Below are 12,006 nucleotides of genomic sequence, written 5' to 3'. Positions count from 1 at the left end.
GGGGCTCCAGGCCCACAGTGTTCTTTTGTCACTGTGTTCAGAGGGCAGCAGCTGCTCTAATGTACCCACCTGAGCCTGGCAACCTTCTCCAACATCGGAGGCCCAGGAGCATGGCCCATGTCCACTGATGCACCTGGCATGAGGCGCAACCAGAGGGACAGAGGCAGATGAGTTTCACCTCCTCCACTGGATTGTGAGGGCCTAGAAGGAGACAAGGCTCTGCTTGAGAAGACAGTGGATAGTGGTTTCCCTCTGGATGGATCTCCAATGCCTGGATGGGACCTGGCTCAGACAGAGCTCAGTTCTGCAGGTCCCTGAGGCATGGAGAGTTCACAGCTACTAAGTGTAGGAGTCTAAATTCAAAGCCAACAGCGTGACTCCAAAGTCCCTGCCCTAGCCCCTGGATCACCCACCTCTTGGGCTTCACCCTTGCAGGCTCATCAGATGCCCAGGCCAGCAGCACAGCCAGCCAGGACCAGGGAAACTTGAGAAGCCTCAGAGCATCCCAAGTATTCCAATCTAATCCTGGCACCCCTGCCTCTCACTACCCTTCTTCCTACTTTAACCTCACCGCCTACACAGAGCCTGGGCCACTTAACAGATGCCTCAATAAATCAAGAGTCTAATCTTCTTGGAAAAAAAAAAAAAAAAAAAAAGGCCTTAACAGGTATATAGTTGCAAGTCAGAATGCTAAAGAATATAAACATATAACAAGTTAATGTACATATAAATTCAATATACATCCAATCATTGTGACTATGACACATGACACAGTAGAATATTAAAATACTATTTTAAAATTTTTACAAGCTTAATGTTCTATTTATTCAAACTATTTATTCAAAATACAAATCATCAACATAATTTGCTACTAAAATCTCATGCAGTCCCTTCACAGGACACATGAACCACTGGGAGTTAATAAATTAGCAGCTAGTAGGCAGTGACACACAGCAAAAATGAAAACCAAGAGGTGAAATGGTTCTGAAATAAAGAAGGTTTTTAAGCTAAGAGAAATCATTGAATTACTAAGTCATTAGTACTAATTTTAAGCCAACTAATTAATATGAGATAATACAATGTCCTATGTTTTGGTAAATTCAAACTATATTTAAACACTGTCTGTAATGTGACTTTCAAAATGCTCCTGGCCTTACAAAGATGAGATTACAATGCAGTAATACATGCTAAAGCGTTTCCCCCTGCAGAGCATGTTGTAACTTTCATCAGCCACATTGAGAGTCCAGAAGATGAAGGAAAAGGTTGTAGATTTCACTGAGAACTTACCAGAGTTGAACCCCTTCACTTTCCGTTGCCCAGCATTGGCGGGTTCTGGGACTGGTGGCTGTGGTGGCTCGTTGGTCTTTGGTCTCTTAGAAGGTGGAGAATCATCATCATCTTGAAAAAGAAAATGGTCATTGTTGAAGGAACCATCGTAGAGTTACAGCCACCTCCTGGTCAACAACATTCAAAAGTTGAGTGGAGGTTTAAAGGTATTTTGAGTATTAATAATTATTTCTGTATTGTGATCTTCAGCACACTTTTTTCTAGTTACATTTAAAATTTTATTCTTTTGGGATGTGCTCAAGTGAATACTGCTTTTTCCTCCGTCTTGCTTCATTACTTTTGAGTTTGCTTCATTTGAATCATCATTATAAATCTTCCCTTCTCCTCAAATAACTTTCAAATTGTTGCCAAGAACTATATTCTATTTTAAGGCTTTTGAGAAAAAACTTTCAATGAAGACAGCCACCTAAAGCTATACGAATACAGACGGGGATAAAATAAAGCTTAGATTGGAAAAAAGTTCAAGATTATACAAAATTCAAGCATACATAAACAAGGGAAGCTGGATAATTGTATGTTCAAATACTTTTAATATGTGCAAAATGTGTAGGCTTAAAGAAATAGAGCTGGCCAGGTATGGTGGCTCACGCCTGTAATTCCAACACTTTGGGAGGCTGAGGCAGGCAGAGCACTTGAGGTCAGGAATTCGAGACCAGCCTGGCCAACATGGTGAAATCCCATCTCTACTAAAAATACAAAAATTAGGCTGGGCGCGGTGGCTCATGCCTGTGATCCCAGAACTTTGGGAGGCCAAGAAGGGTAGATCACCTGAGGTCGGGAGTTTAGAGATCAGCCTGACCAAAACAGAGAAACCCCGTCTCTACTAAAAATACAATATTAGCCAGGCGCGGTGGCACATGCCTGTAATCCCAGCTACTCAGGACACTGAGGCAGGAGAATCACTTGAACCCAAAAGGCAAAGGTTGCAGTGAGACGAGATTGTGCCATTGCACTCCAGCCTGGGCAACAAGAGTGAAACTCCGTCTCAAAAAAAAAGAAAACAAAAATTAGCCAGGAGTGGTGGCACATGTAATCCCAGCTACTTGGGAGGCTGAGGCAGGAGAATCGCTTGAACCCGGGAGGCAGAAGTTGCGGTTAGCCGAGATCACATCACTGCACTCAACCCTGGGTAACAGAGCAAGACCCTGTCTCAAAAAAAAAAAAAAAAAAAAAAAAAAAAAAAAAAAAAAAAACAGAAAGAAAGAAAAGAAATAGGGATATATTATTTATGAAACAGATACTGTTGACTCAGTTACCAGAAAGCCTGTGTATAAATGAGCAGTGAGGTATTCAAGCACAGCACACACACACTACTCAGGGCAGCTGTTGTGAGAGTTCCATGCTCATCTCCTTGTGGATACACCAGCAACTCACTCTGCTATGATCCTGCAATACATCTCACGTTAGCATTAGAGGCAACTGGGCCAGGCGCGATGGCTCACACCTGTAATACCAACACTTTGGGAGGCCGAGGCAGACACATCACCTGAGGTCAGGAGTTCCAGGCCAGACCGGCCAACGTCGTGAAACGCCGTCTCTACCAAAAAAATACAAAAATTTGCCGGGCGTGGTGGCACGTGCCTGTAATCCCAGCTACTCAGGAGCCTGAGGCAGGAGAATCCCTTGAACCCGGGAAGTAGAGGTTGCAGTGAGCCGAGATTATGCCACTGCACTCCAGCCTGGGCGACAGAGCAAGGCTCCATCTCAAAAAAAAAAAAAGAAAAAAGAATTAGAGACAAATGGATCAAATCAGCTGCCACCATCATCTTCTAGTCCTGCAAAGTGTCAGGTAACGTCCTATTAAGATTGCTGCACACACATCATCTATAAAATACTGAAAATATCATTTTAGGAAATCTTTTTTTTTATTTTGAGATGGAGTTTCACTCTTGTTGCCCAGGCTGGAATGCAACGGCGTGTTCTCGGCTCACTGCAACCTCCGCCTCCTGGGTTCAAGCGATTCTGCTCCCTCAGCCTCCCGAGTAGCTGGAATTATAGGCATGCACCACCATGCCTGGTTAATTTTGTATTTTTAGAAAAGGCAGGGTTTCTCCATGTTGGTCAGGCTGGTCTTGAACTCCCGACTTCAGGTGATCACCCACCCCGGCCTCCCAAAGTGCTGGAATTACAGGTGTGAGCCACCATGCCTGGCCAAGAAATCCTTATTTTAAAAAAAGGCCAGGTTCAGTGGCTCACGCCTATAATTTCAGTACTTTGGGAGGCCAAGGCGGGTGAATCACTTCAGGTCAATAGTTTGAGAACAGGCTGGGCAACATGATGTAACCCCATCTCTACTAAAAATAATAATTTAAAAAAATTAGCCAGGTGTGGTGGTGGGCACCTGTAATCCCAGCTTCTCAGGAGGCTGAGGCAGGAGAATCTCTTGAACCTGGGAGGCGGAGGTGGCAGTGAGTGGAGATCATGCCACTGCACTCCAGCCTGGGCAACAACGCAAAACTTCATCTCAAAACAAAACAAAACAAAAGACTCCATCTCAAAAAAAATCAAAAACAAAACAAAAAACACATGTGGTATGGAAATGAAAATAATTACTGTGTTAAAGACAGTTTCATAGAAAATAAAAGACCACTCAAATACAATAAGCTGTCTTTTAAAATCAGTATAATTGTTATTCTTACTTTACAGCTAAAGAAACAGGCTCAGAGAATGTTATTTGATTGGACCGTGTTGCATCTCTGGACAGTGCAGCTGAGATCAGACATTGTGTGTAACTCCACTAGCCTACCAGGGTGCCTCTCATAAAGGTAAAAAATGTAAATTTGGCCTAATATACAAAGTTGCCAGGACAGCACTGTGTCAATTCTACATACAGCACTTCTATGTTCATCAAGGGAAGGTGAAAATGCTTTTAGAAGGTGACTGGACACCAGCACCCTTGCTTGTTGCCTTTGGGCTCTTTTTCTAAGACCAACGGTGACCTGAAATTATTGACTGACTGCTCCAATGAAGTGGACAAAAGGGTACCAAGGTCGCCAACATCAGACAAATTCACTTGAGGTCCTATCTATGTGCTTTGAAAGACAAAACTGTTTTTGTGAAGGATACTGTATTTCAGAAAAACATAATATTAACAATAACACTGTAAAATGCTGATGTGTTGAATGCTACTTTAGAAAAACATGTTCAAATCTAGGAAAAAAAACTATGATAGAAAACTACCTATCAATTATCTAGCTAGCTAGCTATCCAGAGACATGGTTTCATATTCTGTTGCTCAGAACGGAAAGCAGTTGGGATGATCACAGCTCACTGCAGCCTTGAGCTCCTGGCCTCAAGTGATCCTCCTGCCTCCTAAGTAGCTGGGGCCACAGGTGGACAGTTACACCTGGGTCTTTTGTTTTGTAGGGACAGAGTTTCACTACATTGCCCAGGCTGATGTCAAACTTTGGAGTCTCGCTCGGTCGCCCAGGCTGGGGTGCAGTGGTGGGATCTCGGCTCACTGCAACTTCCGCCTCCCGGGTTCAACCGATTCTCCTGTATCAGCCTCCCCAGTAGCTGGGACTACAGGGATGCTCTGCCACACCCGGTTAATTTTTGTATTTTTTGTAGAGACTGGGTTTCACCATGTTGTCCAGGCTGGTTTCGAACTCCTGATCTCAGGTGATCCACCCGCCTCGGCCTCCCAAAGTGCTGGGATTACAGGCGTGAGAGCCACTTAACACTTTCTTATGCTATTAAATAGCCTCACCCGGGCGAGGCGCGGTGGCTCAAGCCTGTAATCCCGAAAACTCGGATGACCAAGGTAAGAAGATCACTTGAACTCAGGAGTTCGAAACCGGCCTGGGCAACATAGCGAGACCCCCCCCCCCGCTCCCCGGGCTCTACAAAAGATACAAAAGCTAAGCCAGGCGCGCACCACGCTGGGCTAATTTGTGTATCTTTTGTAGAGACGGGGTTTTCTCATGTTGCCCAGGCCGGTCTCGAACTCCTGCGCCCAAGCCATCCATCCTTCTGCCTGGGCCTTCCAAAGTGCTGAGATTACAGGGCCCAGCCAGCCTCATGTTTTCTTTAAGCAGTCCCTCCCTGTTGCACACTTGCTTAGTTTTTTTATTTTTTTAGACAGGGTTTACCTCAGTCTCGCAGGCTGGAATGCTGTGGTGGGATCATAGCTCACTGAAGCCTTGAACCTTAGGGGTCAAGTAGCTGGGGAGCTGAGGTAAGACTACAGAGATGGGGTCGCGCCACGCTGCCAGGCTGCTCTTGGCCTGAAGGGCTCCTCCCGCTGGCCGCGCCCGGACATAGTTTTCTATTTTTGACCACATAAACACCGTGAATGGGTCGGAGTTTGTCAGCCACCCTTTTCCAGCCAGCAACACACAGGACCTGGCGGGGAGGTCGCGGTTACCAGGTTCCACTCTAAGAAGACTACCCAGCTCCAAGCACCGCACCGCCCAGGTGACGTCGCCGAACGCCAGCGCCTGTGACGAAGCCGAAGGACCACCTTTAAGACGTCGCTGAAGGCCCACCCCTGTGACGTCGACGGAGGCGCGCCCTTGTGACGTGGCAGAGGCCCGCCTTTCACGCTGAGCCAATCGGAACTCGAAGCGGGGCTGCTGGGTCTTCCAGGAGCGCGCATTCGCGGGCGGGTGGCCAGCAGGCGGCCACAGGCTGCCCGGCAGGCATCAACTGAACTTGCCGATCATTGTCCGCGGGCTTTTGCCCGGCCGCCTCCGCCTGTAAGCTACCAGGAGGAGCTTTACCATTTCCCGGCCTGCTGGAAGTGCCGGGCACGATCGCGAGGTAGCGCAGAAGCTCCTCAATGGCCAGCGCCAGCTGCAGCCCTGACGGCGCACTGGACTCAACTTGAGGCCACGTGCGTCCCACAACACCTTCCCCAGCCAGGGCTCGGGGACCCCCGGAGCGTCCCCCGCCACTTGGCGCCGCTCATCCTGGGCAGGGTCGGCCCCTCTGAGGCTGCCACGTATTAGGGAGCTGCACCCCCGAGCTTGACCTCTGACGGCCGGTTGTAATAGCATTAAACCATTGAAACTTCGTAGCGGGGTAGAAGGGGCTAGGAAACGAAGAAAACATCTTTTTAAAAATGTAAGCGATCGGCCGGGATTACGGGTGTGATCCACCTCGCCCGACGATTTTGCTCATTTTAGATACTAGAACTTCTTAATTTTTTTTTGTTTTTTTGTTGTTTTGTTTTGGGTTTTTTTGTTTGTTTGTTTGTTTGTTTTTCCTGAGACAGAGTCTCGCTTTGTCGCCAGGCTGGAGTGCAGTGGCGTGATCTCCGCTCACTGCAACCTCTGCCTCCTGGGTTCAAGCGATTGTCCTGCGTCAGCCTCTCGAGTACAGGCGCACACCACCATGCCTGGCTAATTTTTGTATTTTTAGTAGAGACAGGGTTTTAGCATGTTGGCCAGGCTGGTCTCGAACTCCTGACCTCAAGTGATCCACCTGCCTCTGCCTCCCAAAGTGTTGGGATTACAGGCGTGAGCCATCATGCCTGGCTCCGGTACATATATTTTGAATGAATGAATGGACACTCAAAAAATGTTAGCTGTTAGTATCTTTGCACAAACAATAGGCCCACGGCAAATATCTTTTCCCAAATAAAAAGGAAGTCCTCACCACAGAGATAATTTCACCACTCCAGAAAATAGACAAAAGTTTTAAAAGAGTGTTTTGTGGGCCCGGCATTGTGGCTCATACCTGTAATCCCAGCACTTTGGGAGGCTGAGGCAGGCAGATCACCTGAGGTCGGGAGTTCAAGACCAGCCTGACCAACATCGAGAAACTCCCATCTCTACTAAAAGTACAAAATTAGCCGGACGTGGTGGTGCATGCCTGTAACCCCAGCTACTCAGGAGGCTGAGGCAGGAGAATCGCTTAAACCCAGGAGGTGGAGTTTGCGGTGAGCCAAGATCGCGCCATTGCACTCCAGCCTGGGCAACAAGAGTGAAACTCCCATCTCAAAGAAAAAAAAAGTGTTTTGTGGTGGAGCACAGTGGCTCATGCCTGTAATCCCAGTGCTTTGAGAGGCCATTGTGGGAGGATCAGTTGAGGCCAGGAGTTACAAACCAGCCTGGGCAACGTAGCAAGAACCCATCTCTACAAAAAATGAAAATACAAAATTAACCAGCCGTGGTGGCACACACTGTAGCCGTAGCTATTCAGGAGACTGAGGCATAAGGATCTAGCCCAGGAGTTCAAGGCTACATACAGTGAGCTATGATCACGCCACTACACTCCAGCCTAGGAGACAGAGAATGACCCTGTTTCTAAAAAAAAAATAATGAAATTGTGTTTTGCGCTCTGTTCTCTGAAATCCTTCTGCTTTCCTGAGCATGTCAGCGTTCCACATGGATGAGCATGCAATTCATCTGAAATCACCATCCCACGTCTTCCTCAGCTCTGATGACCTTTGCTTCCACTCCCCTTAAGCTGCCACAGGAACGGCTCTTGTGATCCTTTTGGACAGCTAGATTTCTGAAATCTTAAGCTCCAGCATTCTTTCTACTTGCCCTCTGTGGCAGATTATATTTTCCAAGGTAGCTGCAACAAGTTCCCCCATCCCGTGTACTCTTCTTTTTTTCATTTTTAAATTTTATTTTATTTTTTATTTATTTATTTTTTGAGACTGGTATCTCACTGTGTCACCCAGGCTGGAGTGCAATGGTGTGATCTTGCCTCACTACAACCTCCGTCTCCCAGGTTCAAGTGATTCTCCTGCCTCAGCCTCCCAAGTAGGTGGGATTACAGGTACATGCCGTGCCACCACGCCCGGCTAATTTTTGTATTTTTAGTAGAGACAGGGTTTCGCTGTGTTGACCAGGCTGGTCTTGAACTCCTGACCTCGCGATCTGCCTGCCTTGTGGGATTACAGGCGTCAGCCACCGCATCTGGCCCCATTAGTATGATTTTTCAAATATTTATCCATGTTGTAGCATGTATCAGTAATTCATTTCTTTTTATTACTGAGTAGTGTTCCATTGTAGTGATATACTACAATTTGTTTAGCTATTTATCTGTTAATGAACATTTGGGTTTTTTCTAGTGTTGGGTAGTCACAAAGCTGCTATGAATATATTTTCGTTTCTCTTGGATAAAACTCCAAGATTGGGATTGCTGGGTCTTTTTTTTGTGTGAGACAGAGTTTCGCTCTTGTTACCCAGGCTGGAGTGCAATGGCGTGATCTCGGCTCACTGCAACCTCTGCCTTCCTGATTCAAGCAATTCTCCTGCCTCAGCCTCTCTAGTAGCTGAGATTACAGGCATGCGCCACCATACCTGGCTAATTTCGTATTTTTAGTAGAGACGGGGTTTTACCATGTTGGTCAGGCTGGTTTCAAACTCCTGACCTCAGGTGATCTGCCTGCCTCAGCCTCCCAAAGTGCTGGGATTATAGGCATGAGCCACCGCGCCTGGCCTTGCTGGGTCTTATGGTGAGTATATATTTATAAGAAACTGCAGGCCCAGTATGGTGGCTCACAGTTGTCATCTCAGCACTTCAGGAGGCCGATGTGAGAGGATCCCTTGAGGCCATGAGTTCAAGGTCAGCCTGGGCAACATAGCAAGACCCTGTTTCTACAAAAAATAAAAAATTAGCTGGCATGATGGTGTTCATCTGTAGTCCCTAATACTCAGGAGGCTGAGGCAGGAGGATTGCTTAAGCCCAGGGGTTCTAGGCTGCAGTGAGCTGTGATTGCACTGCTGCACTCCAGCCTGGGTGACAGAGCAAGACCCTGTCTCAGACACACACACACACACACACACACACACACACACACACACACAGCAGTTGTCTTTGCTCCCTTGTAGTTGGGCAGCAGATTCTTCCTCTGATTCATCTTGGGATGCTGTTGTCTCTGTCCCCTCATTTTATTTATTTATTTATTTATTTTATTTTATTTTTTGAGATGGAGTCTTGCTCTATCACCCAGGCTAGAGTGCAGAGGCATGATCTTGGCACACTGCAAACTCCACTTCCGAGGTTCAAGCAATTCTCCTGCCTCAGCCTCTCGAGTAGCTGGGACCACAGCCATGTGCCACCTCACTTGGTGAATTTTTGTTTTGTTTTTGTTTTTTTGACAGAGTCTCACTCTGTCACCCAGGCTGGAGTGCAATGGTGCGATCTCAGCTCACTGCAACCTCTGCCCCCTGGGTTCAAGCAATTCTCCTACCTCAGCCTCCCAAAGTGCTGGAATTACAGGCATCAGCCACCGCACCCGCCCTAGTCTGCTTCTTTATCTATGCATTTAGTTCTCCCAAGAGATTCTCTTTCCCTCTCCCTCTCCCTTGCCTTTGTACCCTGCTAATCAGGTATATGTGATTTCCTGTCAGACCTGAACCTTGCAGAATTAAAGCCATAGAAAAGAATATGTTGACTCTACAGTGATTGAAGCGGGTAGGAGTAAAGCGTTTCTCAGAGGAAGCAGTCTTAGGAAATTTTGCCTCTGACCCGTTTTTGTGCCAGTCCCACCAGGAGAGAGAGTGAAGTCAGACAGTCTCCCTCTTTCCTGTTTTGTGTTTGAACATCAATGTTCATTTCCTCATTCTCTCTTTCTAGGCTCTTGCTCTTGCAGAATCCAACGGTCTTTCTTGAAGAAATGTGTAGTCAGAACTTTGTGCTGCATTTTTATCTTGGGAAGGAACAGAAGAGTGTGGTCTAGAAATCTAGCGCTGGAGACACGTGAGTCTGATTTGTCTTTTTTCGGTTTTGTTTTGTTTGTTTGCTGTCATTGTAATGTTTTTATGCATTGGACTGTTAAATGTTTGTCTATCTGCCAGCAGCTTACTCTTTTTTTTTTGAGACAGAGTTGTGCTCTGTCACCCAGGCTGTAGTGCAGTGGCGCAATCTTGGCTTACTGCAACCTCTGCCTCCTGAGTTCAAGTGATTCTCCTGTCTCAGCCTCCTGAGTAGCTGGGATTACAGGTGCGGACCACCACACCTGATTAATTTTTGTATGTTTAGTAGAGAGAGGATTTCACCATGTTGGCCAGGCCGGTCTTGAACTCCCGACCTCCGGTCATCCATCCGCCTCGGCCTCCCAAAGTGCTGGGATTACAGGCGTGAGCCACCACACCCGGCCTGCAGTTTACTCCTCACCTGAATTTTAAAAATTGATGTCAACTATGTGGCACGCAGAAGATCTCAGCTTCCCAGAATAGCTGGTTATATTACATATCATTTCAACTTTTATTGTAGCTTTAAGGAGTACATGTGCAGGTTTGTTACATGGGTATACCACATGATGCTGAGGTTTGGGTTACGATTGATCCCCTCACCCAGGGTTTGAGCACAGTACCCAGTGGGTCGTTTCTTAGTCCTTGCCCTCCTTCCGCTGCCTTCTTGTAGTCCTCAGTATCTGGTTTTGTTGTTGTTTCACAAAGTCTCACTCTGTCGCCCAGGCTGGAGCACAATGGTGTGATCTCAGCTCACTACAACCTCCGCCTCCCGGGTTCAAGCGATTCTCCTGCCTCAGCCTCCTGAGTAGCTGGGATTACAGGTGCCTGCCACCATGCTTCGCTAATTTTTGTATTTTTAGTAGAGATAGAGTTTCACCATGTTAAATGGTGAAACTCAACCTCCGCCTCCTGGGGTTCAAGTGATTCTCCTGCCTCAGCCTCCTGAGTCGCTGGGATTACAAGCACCTGGCTAGTTTTTGTACTTCTAGTACAGATGGGGTTTCACCGTGTTGGCCTGGCTGGTCTCAAACTCCTGACCTCAGGTAATCCGCCCATCTCGGCCTCCCAAAGTGCTGGGATTACAGGCATGATCACCGCTCGTGGCCAAAGTACCTGGTTTTTCAAACATGGCCAGTAATTATTTGTCTGATCATCTCAACAAGACTGGAAGCCTCTTGAAGATGGCGCCCATGCATTCCTCTCTCAGGGCTTGTGTCAGGGTCCCTGGGGACTGGCTTTGAGGTTCTGGTGCCCATCAGTCGTTCTCAGGAGCATTGCCCATTCTTAGTTCTGTTGTGTTGCCTCATGTACCTTCTTTTTTCTTTGAGATGGAGTTTCGTTCTTGTTGCCCAGGCTGGAGTGCAATGGTGCCATCTCGGCTCACTGCAAACTCCAATTCCCGGGTTCAACTGATTCTCCTGCTTCAGCCTCCTGAATAGCTGTGATTACAGGCATGCGCCACCATGCCCAGCTAATTTTGTATTTTTACTAGAGATGGGGTTTCTCCATGTTGGTCAGGCTGGTCTCAAACTCCCAACCTCAGGTGATCTGCCCTCCTCAGCCTCCCAAAGTTCTGGGATTACAGGCGTGAGCCACCACACTCGGCCTTCTCTTGCATCTTCTTAAAAAGTTCTTTAGCTTGTCCCACTTATCTCATTTTAGCTCCTTTTACACCATTTGTCTGTTTCTGGCTTCCTATTCACTCACTTATGTTTCATTCTCCATACTTAATGGAATTGCATTACAGTAAGTGCTGCTTCTCTGCTGATAGACCTGCTGACTTCAACGCCTTTACAGTGAGCCTGCCTGGGCATGTAGTATGAATTAACTTGATTCCTGCTGGACCAAAGCCAAATGACTGGTTTCTTTTACTTTTCTTTTATTTTTTATCTTTTCTTATAGAGACAGGGTTTCACCATGTTGGCTAGGCTGGTCTGTAATCACAGCATTTTGGGAGGCTGAGGCAGGCGGATCACTTGAGGACAGGCGTTTGAGACCAGCCTGG

At 47.0% G+C, this 12,006-nt stretch overlaps 1 long non-coding RNA gene across 1 annotated transcript; it reads right to left on the bottom strand.

The window, feature by feature from the left end:
* Positions 1–67: 67 nt before the first annotated feature.
* LOC108526503 (uncharacterized) lies at positions 68–5,840 on the bottom strand. Its single transcript, XR_001884539.1, has 3 exons — positions 5,439–5,840; positions 1,288–1,398; positions 68–201 (listed from the first exon to the last, which is right to left on the bottom strand). It is a non-coding gene; the product is annotated as an uncharacterized LOC108526503 (long non-coding RNA).
* Between the last annotated feature and the right edge of the window lie 6,166 nt (positions 5,841–12,006).

Source organism: Rhinopithecus bieti, unplaced genomic scaffold (genome assembly GCF_001698545.2).
Source record: "Rhinopithecus bieti isolate Rb0 unplaced genomic scaffold, ASM169854v2 scaffold_3947, whole genome shotgun sequence".
Classification (NCBI taxonomy): Eukaryota; Metazoa; Chordata; class Mammalia; order Primates; family Cercopithecidae; genus Rhinopithecus; species Rhinopithecus bieti.
The sequence above is the reverse complement of the archived record's forward strand: the minus strand, read 5'-3'. Positions and strand labels throughout refer to the sequence as shown.